This window comes from Dipteris shenzhenensis, chromosome 23, assembly GCF_047967505.1.
Source record: "Dipteris shenzhenensis isolate YYH24624 ecotype China chromosome 23, Dip_SZ_1.0, whole genome shotgun sequence".
Lineage (NCBI taxonomy): Eukaryota > Viridiplantae > Streptophyta > Polypodiopsida > Gleicheniales > Dipteridaceae > Dipteris > Dipteris shenzhenensis.
This window is the reverse complement of record NC_141618.1, coordinates 5,597,562-5,607,719: the sequence shown is the minus strand read 5'-3', so window position 1 is coordinate 5,607,719 and position 10,158 is coordinate 5,597,562. Positions and strand designations below refer to the sequence as shown.

At 46.1% G+C, this 10,158-nt stretch overlaps 1 protein-coding gene across 3 annotated transcripts in view; it reads right to left on the bottom strand.

The window, feature by feature from the left end:
- Positions 1-248: 248 nt before the first annotated feature.
- Positions 249-10,158, bottom strand: part of LOC147886908 (transcription initiation factor TFIID subunit 14b-like) — a 31,416-nt gene continuing 21,506 nt past the window's right edge. For 2 of the 3 annotated variants that reach the window (XM_087394514.1, XM_087394515.1), the window contains one exon: positions 250-488. The gene's annotated coding sequence lies outside the window, so the exon portion shown is untranslated. Of the gene's footprint in view, positions 489-10,158 lie in introns of all 3 variants that reach the window. The other variant, XM_087394516.1, reaches the window with a different exon arrangement.

The following is a 10,158-nucleotide window of genomic DNA, read 5'->3' as shown; positions in this document are numbered from 1 at the left end:
CATGCTCAACATAGCATGTTCTTGATTTACATTTGATTTATAATGGCTTGCATTATGCCATGCTCAATCCAACATGAGCTGAGTTTTCTTTTAAAATTTTATAGAAGTTTGATTAATGCCTTGAATTTCAAACTAAATCCAAGAATGCTAGAGCCATCAACAATATGCATGAAGTCGAAAACTACACAAAGGAAACAACAATAAAGGAAGTACGCAAATGGCCTTAATTGCCAAAATTTTTTATTTATTGAAACTCATTTTTAAGGATATAGGTTTTCATAAATAGTGTTACTAAACTCTTGGTACTTAGGGCATGTAAGCGATTATGGATGATACAAGGCATAAGAAGAGTTCATATTGAAGTACTATAAATTTAAAAACAGCATTGGAAAATAAACAAAAGAGAATTCAACCTTGTAAAAAGAACATTGTAGCTTGGGCTTTTAGCTTGAGCTCCCACACTTTACATTAAAGTGTTATGCTGAGATCTACAAGAAACGATACAACAATTACCACAATAACAAACATGGTGCAAATAAATCAAAACAAGCTAGTTTTTGAAATGACATCAAGCTCTTAATGTACATCAAATTCTCCTTTTAATTGGACATGGAAAGTAACATTAGCACCGCTTAACAAAATGTCAAAAGACACAATTAATTCCATTGAAAATTGTGGCAAAGATAAAAATGACAACATAAACACGGGCTATGTACCTGTCTATATAACCATCTGATTTGCATTTCGGCTTGTACACCCATTTAGTTCCACTTGCTTTCTTGCCACAAATCAAGTCCACCTCCCAAGTGTAGTTTTTCTATATGGAGTCTAACTCTGTTTGCATAGCTTGCATCCAATGCACATTATCATATGCATCATCAAAGCAATCTGGATCTTGCTGACTCGAGCTGAGTCATAACAATGAGCATCCTCAGCATCTCTAGTATCACCCCACGTGCGACCTAGAAGAGGTGCAGAAGGCTTGCTCTCCTCCAGAGCACGGAGCAGCCAACCAGAAACTCTCCTTGCTTGATGATATCTTTATTTTGTTAGTTTGTTTTGTTTTGAGAGCCGGCTTTGCTGTGTGAGGCATTTACCCACCAGGCATCTCATGGAGAACTCTTTCGCGCCACCTTATGTATTCGGCGCCACCTCAAGTGTGGCACATCGGACCGCAAACATCACTGTGTACAAGCTGCAATTTTCTCGCAACCAAGACAGCACCGTCCCGTGGAAATGAGAATCTATGCATTTTTTCCAAAATACAGGCCTCACATATATGCTTATAAGGGACCTCCATAAGAGGTAAAGCATCAACCATTTGAGGCTGCCAAAATTGACATGCGACTTTGCATTCTACATGGCAGAGGTAGCTGTAGAAGCTGTTATAAATGAATCCCTACAGAGGGTATCCCGCAGTGGAAGACTAATAGAGTGTCCCCGGAATCCACACGGAAGTGTTTAACTACGGAAATACTTCTTCACTTATGTATACTTCACAACCATGAGTGTGTGCAAGCCAGTAAATAGACTATGAATCACAAGAGAGATACAGAATCCACAAAAGGTATATTTCCATAAAAAACCGGACACAATACAAAAGAGATGAAGAGTCCCACCAAACCGTGGTCCTCTGATCTTACCAAAAGCTCTCCTATTGTCTCCTTGGCACCTCTAGATCCTTGAGCCAACTGCTCCTCTCTGAGCTTATGTAGACTCTCTGTCCTTGATCTCTCGACCTTACTGCCCAGGTAGTCAGCCTAGGTGGGCAGCCCTTCCAAGCTTAGTCTGCAGCCCTCCAAGGCTCTCTTCTCCGCCTGGATGTAGGCCCAAAAGAGGCTGATCTGCTGCTCCTATCTGCCTGTTGCTTGCTGCTCCAGATGATGCCAAGTGAGGCCCCAAATGGCCCCTTATATAGGGCTGAATGCCCCTCCAACAAAAGCGAGCAGGTAGGGGAGTTTGGGCCGACCCAAACAGACCTCCCCACCTGACTTTCCAGATCTGCATAGTCCCCTTGTGGGGGCGCACAGTTTGAGGGCTGGCTAGCCCAGCCTGGCCACGTGGCAAGCTGCCGCTGGCCCAGGCCTGTCCAGCCCAAACCCAACCACCTACAAGCCCTTTCTGGTCCCCAAAACAGCCACAACCTGGGCTACCTTCCTTCTGCAGCACTTGTTCAGGTCTCCTCCAGGCCCCGGAGCCCTTCCAAATTGCTCCATAAAGCTTGCTGAAGATGTCCATACTAGGCTTGACGTCATCACTAACTCATCACCTGCTTTTCCTACGCAATCAGGCCCTTTCCGATGGACAGCCAAGTAGCATCGTCGCCTCATATCTGCCCTCCATGATGGCTTCCACCTGCTAGGTACTCTCCTTTGTGTGCTGCCCACATGGCAGCCTGTTTGCTGCCCATGTCACAGCCCATATCGTTTTGTTTTCCTCTATGGTTCACCCCCCCCATGCACTTCTCATTTGGGGGCTCACAGATGGGGAGGTGACCAACCCTAATCGAACAGAGCTGAATGTGCTCTCTTCTTATATGCATCATGCTGAAAGAAACCGTGACAAACTGTGCCTATCAACACCAATGCATAAACTCGCTCTTTGTCACACAGTACATTTGTCATCGAGACCTTGAAAGCCTCAAGCCTCCTCTAGTCAAAGAGGACACTGAAAGTGGATTCTTCTTAATCCTAAGGATAAACATGTAAGAAAACAATACAACGTCTGTGCTCAACAGATAACAGGATCTCATACGCAAGAGAGAAAATAGATAGTATGGAGAATAAAAAATGTGATTACTGTAGAACTGATACAATAGATGGCGCTGCCTCCCAACCCTGCGCTCCTGTGAAAGAAGCTTCGATGGTGAGCTAGAAACAGTAGAGGACGGAGGCTGGATGCTAAGGAATTAGGGTTGCTGTAGCCAGTGATGAAATGGGCTTCATGGGCTTGCTCTTATATAGCCACCAGTCGTATCGGTTGGGCTCAATTGGGTGACCGACCTAGTCCGCCCAAAACGGTCGACTGGGGGTCGGTCCCGAAATAGGCCACCGACCACACGATAGAACTGGTGCGCAAAATAGAGCAACTAACCTACGGACTCTGTTCGGCCCACAAACATCCGGGATCATCTGGGACTCCAAACGGACCCCGCAACACGAGAGTGGGCTGCCCCAAGAAATGCTCCGTCTACCCTCAATGCGGTCAGTCATGGGATGCCTTCCCGCACTTGCATGTAGCCTAGTTGACACTGTGCCAACTCCGTCCAACCATCAGGCCACACATGGCTCCCATCTGGTGTCCAAACCAGGACCTACCGGATAACCGAGCTACTCAAATGCCTTCTCCTCATATGGGGGGCTTACAAGTAGAGTTAGCTGGTTCCCGCGTAGTTACACGAGAGTGGAGCATTGATATCCAACACCCCCCCTCAATGTCCACCCGCAAGTGAACTTTACTTTTTCGGACCAATGCCAAGACGATGAAGATGCCTCTCCAGCAAGTCTCTTTCAAGAGCCTTCGTGAAGATGTCCGCAGCATTCTCTGTAGTCGGACAATACACCAAGTCGACCTCTCCATCCATGATGAGCTCGCGTACAAAGTAATATTGAATCTCAATGTGTTTTGTGCAAGCATGGAACACAGGGTTCTTTGCAATCGCCATGCAACTCTGATTGTCACATAATAACTGCGTAGGCTTGTTCTGCACTGCACCCATGTCCCCTAAAATCCTCCTCAACCACACTGCCTCACAAGAAGCAAAGCATGCTAATTTGTACTCAACCTTGGTAAAAGAAAGAGCAATTGTGGGTTGCTTCTTGCTGACCCATGACACAGCTCCAGATCCAAGTGAAACAGTAACATGTCACTGATCTCCTACTGTCCACGTCTCCTGCCCAATCCGAGTCATAGAATCCGGTCAAGATATTGCCCTTGGTATAGGTGATGCCATAATCAAGTGTGCCTTTGATGTATTTCAACACCCGCATCCCTGCCCTCCAATGGTTCTCCTGAGGCTTATTGGAAAACCTGCTTAGTACACCAGTCGCAAAGCTGATGTCCGACCGTGTGTTGCATAAGTAAATCAAACTGCCCACAAGCCTTCTGTACTTCGCTTCGTCCACCAGTGGTGATGAATCCTCGTTTGAGAGCTTCACGTCAACCTCCATAGGGATACCAACTGTCTTGCACTTAGCCATGCCAAATGCCTTCAGTATCTCTCCAGCATACTTCAGCTAGCATACTTCAGCTGTGAAATAAAGATCTGTTTCGGCTCTTGCCAAACTTCAATCCCCAAATAGAAATGCATCAGTCCGAGGTCTGTCATTTCAAACTCTCTTCCTAGCAAATGCTTTGTCTGCAAGATCTTCTCTTCATGGTTCCCTGTTATGACAAGGTCGTCCACATAAAGGACCACGATCATACACCTGCCTCCTCTGAAGATATATAAATTTACATCTGATGGACTCCTCCTGAATCCGTTTTGCAAAAGTAGACATCAATTCGCTGGTACCACGCTCGTGGGACCTGTTTCAGCCCGTAAAGTGCCTTCTTTAGTTTACAGACTTTATCTTCTGAACTGGGGATCACAAAACCTTGTGGTTGTTCCACGTATACCTCCTCCTTGAAATCCCCATTCAGAAAGGCGGATTTTACATCCATCTGAAACACGGGCCAACTTCCCTGAACAGCTAAAGCCAAAACACTGCAAATTGTGGTTAGTCGAGCTGTGGGAGCAAAAGTATCCTGATAATCAAAACCATGTACCTGTGCGAATCCTTTTGCCACGAGCCGAGCCTTGTACTTATCCAACGTGCCGTCGGACTTGTACTTGGTCTTGCACACCCACTTGGTGCCGATTACCTTACGTTTTGGTGAACGATCCACAAGGTCCCAAGTATTGTTCTTCATTATGGAGCCATACTCCGACTGCATAGCCTCCATCCACCTATCATCACCTTGTGGCTCTTCAAGACACTTGGGTTCATCAACACGGATCACTTCTGTCATCAAAGCATAGTTGACCAAGTGTTCCTGCGCTCTTCTTTGCTCCTCTAATCTCTTGGACTGGCGGTGTTCGAATGGTTCCTCCTCAATGGCTAAAGGTTCTCTGCCGTCCAAAAGCTGCTTTACCCACTTCGGGAATGACCGTTGCCGTTGTGGTTCTGCAGGCTCTTCTTCATCTTCTTTATCTTGAATCCTCCCAAGCACCGTTGGGGGAGTTTGGTCTGCTGTTGGTGATGGTACTGGATGGATATCCTGGTCCTGGTTGTCTGGGAAGGAAGCATCCTCCTCCAATTGATGCGGCTGTTTTGAGTAGACCGCATCGCGACTTACTATTACCTTCTTGGTAACAGGGTTATAGAGATAATAACCCTTCGTCTTTTCACTGTAGCCTAAGAAAATACATTTTCGGCTCTTCGGTTCCCCTTTGGTCTTGTTAGCATCAAGGACATGCACAAAACAGTCACATCCAAAAACTCTGAAATGTGCAGCTGAAGGTTTCTTACCAGAAAATGCCTGCAATGGAGTCATCCCGTTCACAGCTTTCGTGTAGCTACGATTCAGAATGTAAACTGCAGTGTTAAATGCTTCAACCAGAAAGTCTTTGACAAATCTTTCCCTTTCATCATACTCCTACCCATTTCACAGATGACGCGCATCTTGCATTCTTCTCCAGTCCTCGTCTTTTGACGCATCTCCTCCTCCAGAAGCATCGCGCTAAAATCCTCAAAGTTGAGGGACGAATTTCTGTTCTGCGTATTCAGCGCTGTAGCAAGACCATCGTACTTTGGTGGGAGAATCCGTATACACCTTCGTGCTAGATTCTCGCTGGTGATGGTGATGCCAATCGCAGTCATTTGATCGCGCAGATTCTTCACCTTGGTGATGAACTTCTCTACCTTTTCAGACTCAGACAATTTCTCGTTCGCGAGTTGAGTCTCCAGATTCTGAATCCGCGTCTGATTCATGATCTCGTACTGATTTTTCAAGACCGTCCATGCCTCCTCCGTTGTGGTGACATGTTGAATTAACGCCATAACGGAATCACTTACACTGCAGACAATAGAACACAGCGCATCTGCATTTCTTCTTGTCCACGCGAGAATCTCATCCGCAGTTGGTACTATCTGTTGTCCTGCATTGACTGGAGCCGGTCTCGCAACCGACCTCACGTCCACCCCAGTAGCAGTGCCCCAAAGCTCATATGCGCTTAGGATGGTCTTCATCTTGAACTTCCAGAGTGGATAGTTAGAGCCGTCCAACTTTTCGCTTGCGCCGAACGCTGGGATTCGCAGTCTTGCGGACTGGGCCATCTTTCACAATCTGCTCGCAAACAGAAACACACTACCAAATCTTCTTGCTAGAGTCCAGGCTCTGATACCATGTAAGAAAATAATACAACGTCTGTGCTCAACAGATAACAGGATCTCGTACGCAAGAGATAATACAGATAGTATGGAGAATCAAAAATTTGATTACTATAGAACTGATACAATAGATGGCGCTGCTTCCCAACTGTGCGCTCTTGTGAAAGAAGCTTCGATGGCGAGCTGAAAACAATAGAGGACAGAGGCTGGATGCTAAGGAATCAGGGTTGCTATAGCCAGTGATAAATGGGCTTCACGGGCTTGCTCTTATATAGCCACCAGTCATAATCGGTTGGGCTCAAATTGGGTGACCGACCCAATCCGCCCAAAACGGTCGAATGGGGATCGGTCCCGAAATAGGCCACCGACCACACGATAGAACCAGTGCGCAAAATAGAGCAACTCACCTATGATCGCCGTTCGGCCCACAGCCATCCAGGATCATCTGGGACTCCAAACGGGCCCCGCAACCCGAGAGTGGACTGCCCCGAGAAATGCTCCGTCTACCCTCGGTGCGGTAACCATGGGATGCCTTCCCGTACTTGCATGTAGCCTAGTTGGCAGTGTGCCAACTCCGTCCAGCCATCAGGCCACACATGGCCCCCATCTGGTGTCCAAACTAGGACCTACCGGATAACCGAGCTACTCAAATGCCTTCTCCTCATATGGGGGGCTTACAAGTAGAGTTAGCTCGTTCCCGCGTAGTTACACGAGAGTAGAGCATTGATATCTAAGAAAACAAAGCATCCTGGATGTAGAGATCAGAGCCATTGACAACTGTGAGCAAAATCTCTCCAATTTAACCGGACAAGAAGAATTATTGGCACATGAGACTTTCTTGCCAACGTGTGTTCACGACATGTCAAACAATTCTTTTCAGGACGTGATATGACAGGATGCACCGCTATCAAAATACCATGTTTTCTCATTTACACTGAAAGTACGCGCCTCCCACGAGGCATCATAGCTACAAGGAAAAAATGCCCAATCATGCTCAACAACGTTGGCTGAAGTATCATATCTTCCTGCATTATGGCTGAACCTGAACAGCCATACCAGATTCCTTCTTCTTTTCCTTTGCAAGCCTCCTCAGGCACTCACTAATGTGATGACCCGGCTTATTACAATAATGGCATCGACCTGTCTTGAAAGGCTTCCCGGCATCCTTTTTATCTTTAACTCTAGCATGGCCAGGAGTAGGCTTATTCCAGAATTATGACCAACAACATATTTGGGCTGATATTTTTTATTGCCCTTATCCTTTGCTGAAAATGCCTGCTCACATCCAGCCTATCCTTGTGGGCAAGCACTTGGATTATTATGTGCCATCTTGAACAAAAGAAAAGGAGAAGGTGGCTGGGGCTGAATTGGTGAAGCGCCAGAGATGGCAGGAAAAAGGGGAAAAGAAGAGAGGGGAGAGGGAAAAGGAGAGAGAGAGGAAGGGGAAGAAGGAGAGGAAGGGGTAGAGGGAGAGGAAGAGAGAGAGAGATAGAGAAAGATTGGGAGAGAGAGTAGGCAGCACATAGGAGGAAGGAGGAGATAGTAGATAGGATAGATGCCACATCAAAAAGGTGCTACAATATGTGGTGGAGGGAGACTTATATAGTCCCTCCAGCTGTCTCACCTAAAATCCCCCTAAAGGGCCTCTAAATTAGCCCATTTTCCCCCTTCATTACAACCATCCCTTCCCATAGAATTTCGCCCACAAAATTTTACATCCTGGCTGTCCAAACGGTGCAGCAAACAGCAACTACTAATCAGCCCAGAAGGAGATAGGGGTACATGGTCTCTGAAACCCACGATGCGCTCCGGGGCATAGAGGATGTGACCCTCCTCATCCATCAGTGTCGCTCATGAACTTGGACATGCTGTCCTACATGCGGCTTCAGCAAGGACACATGGAAAACATTGTGAATCTTGGAGGTAATGAGTAGCTTCAACTCATAGGCCACCTCTCCAACTTTGCAGATGATCTTGTAGGGACTGTAATACCTGTGAGCAAGCTTCGTATTGGTGTTACCTTTCAGCGAGGTATGACGGTTCTTATGGAGGCGCAAATGCACATAATCCCCTTCTTCAAAGACAGATACCTCCTACGTTCATCTGCATACTTCTTCTGCTTGGCTTGGGCATCTTGCATATCCTTCTTAGCCAATTGCAGAAGGGCATCCATTCTTTCCAAGTCACTCCTTGCTTGCTGATTTTTCACAGCTATGTCTGCCATTAAAGGCAGACCCCAACCTTGCACGACTTATGTGTATCATGACAAAAGTGCCTCAAGTATTCCTCCACCCATCTGTTCAACCTCTCTGACTGTCCATTCGTCTCTGGGTGGTAAGCAGTGCTAGGTGTGAGGAGAGTACCCATCGCCGTGAATAACTCTTGCCAAAAGTGACCCATACACTTTGCATCTCTGTCACTGACAATTTTCTGAGGGAAGCCATGATGCTTAAAAACATGCTTTATAAATTGCCAAGCAACCTGTGATGCTGAATAACGGGTCTTAGTGGGTATGAAATGAGCCTGTTTTGTCATTCTGTCCACCACCACATAAATGCTATCCCATCCCTTCTCTGTAGAAGGCAACCCTGTGATGAAATCCATAGCGATATAAGTCTAGAATAGGGAGAAGTTGTAAGAGACCTGCAGGTCGCTAACTGTCTACCTTATTATGTTAGCAAGGCACGCATTCAGTGCCATATTTAACCACACCCCGCAACATGCCATCCCAAATGAAACTCTGTCTGATTCTTTCATATGTCTTAGTGATACCAGAATGTCCTGTTGTAGGAGATTGTTGAATTTCCTGTAAAAGCAGCCGTTTATACTTTGAATCTAGCACAACATAAATTCTTCCCTTGTGGTACAACAGCCCATTATGAAGCTTAAATTCAGTATGCCCTTGGTTTGAAGGCTCCTGTAACTCCAGAAATATGGGAGCTGCCTTCAAATCCTGCATAAACTCTTCCTGAATCCCATGAATCCAATCTTGATCAATGGTGGAAACGGCAAACAAACTGCAAGCCCACATTCTAGATGGCAACCACATTTTCTTTCCCCTTCTTGTACTCAATGTCAAAATCGTAAGACGACTGCAACCAACCACCTCTTCTGCTTCATGGATAAATCGTGCTGCGTAAGGAAGTACTTGAGTGTCCTATGATCTATCTTAACCTTAAGCCTGCTACCGTACAGGTAGTGGTGCCATTTCACGAAAGCATGTAGTATGGCCAGCATTTCCTAATCATAAATATGATAGTCCAATTCCTTGGCTGTAAATTTTCTGCTCTCGAAAGCTATAACTCCATGTTGCTGTCTCAGAACAGCCCCCAGTCCTTTGCCACTTGCATCCGTCTCTACAATGAAAGGGCATGAAAATTCAAGGCCCACTAATACAGGTGCATTACTCAAGGCATGTTTGAGGTCCTCAAAACTGAGTTGTGCTTCTCTTAACCATTTGAAAGCATCCTTTTTAAACAAGTCAATGAGAGGGGCTGCCCTCTTGGCAAAATGCTTAATAAATCTCCTGTAGAAAGAAGCCAGACCCAAAAAGCCTCCGAGTTGGGTGGGATTTTGCAGTTGTGCCCAATCCCTTATGCATTTTACCTTGGCTGGATCCACCTGAATTCCATCCTTGCTCACAATGTGGCCAAGATATGCAACCTCTTCTGCCATGAAGGCGCATTTGCTGGCTTTAGCATAAAGCTGATGCAATCTCAAGATTTCTAGGACTTGTTTGACAAGTCGGATATGTTCTTGCTTGTCCTTGCTGTAAATGAGGATGTCA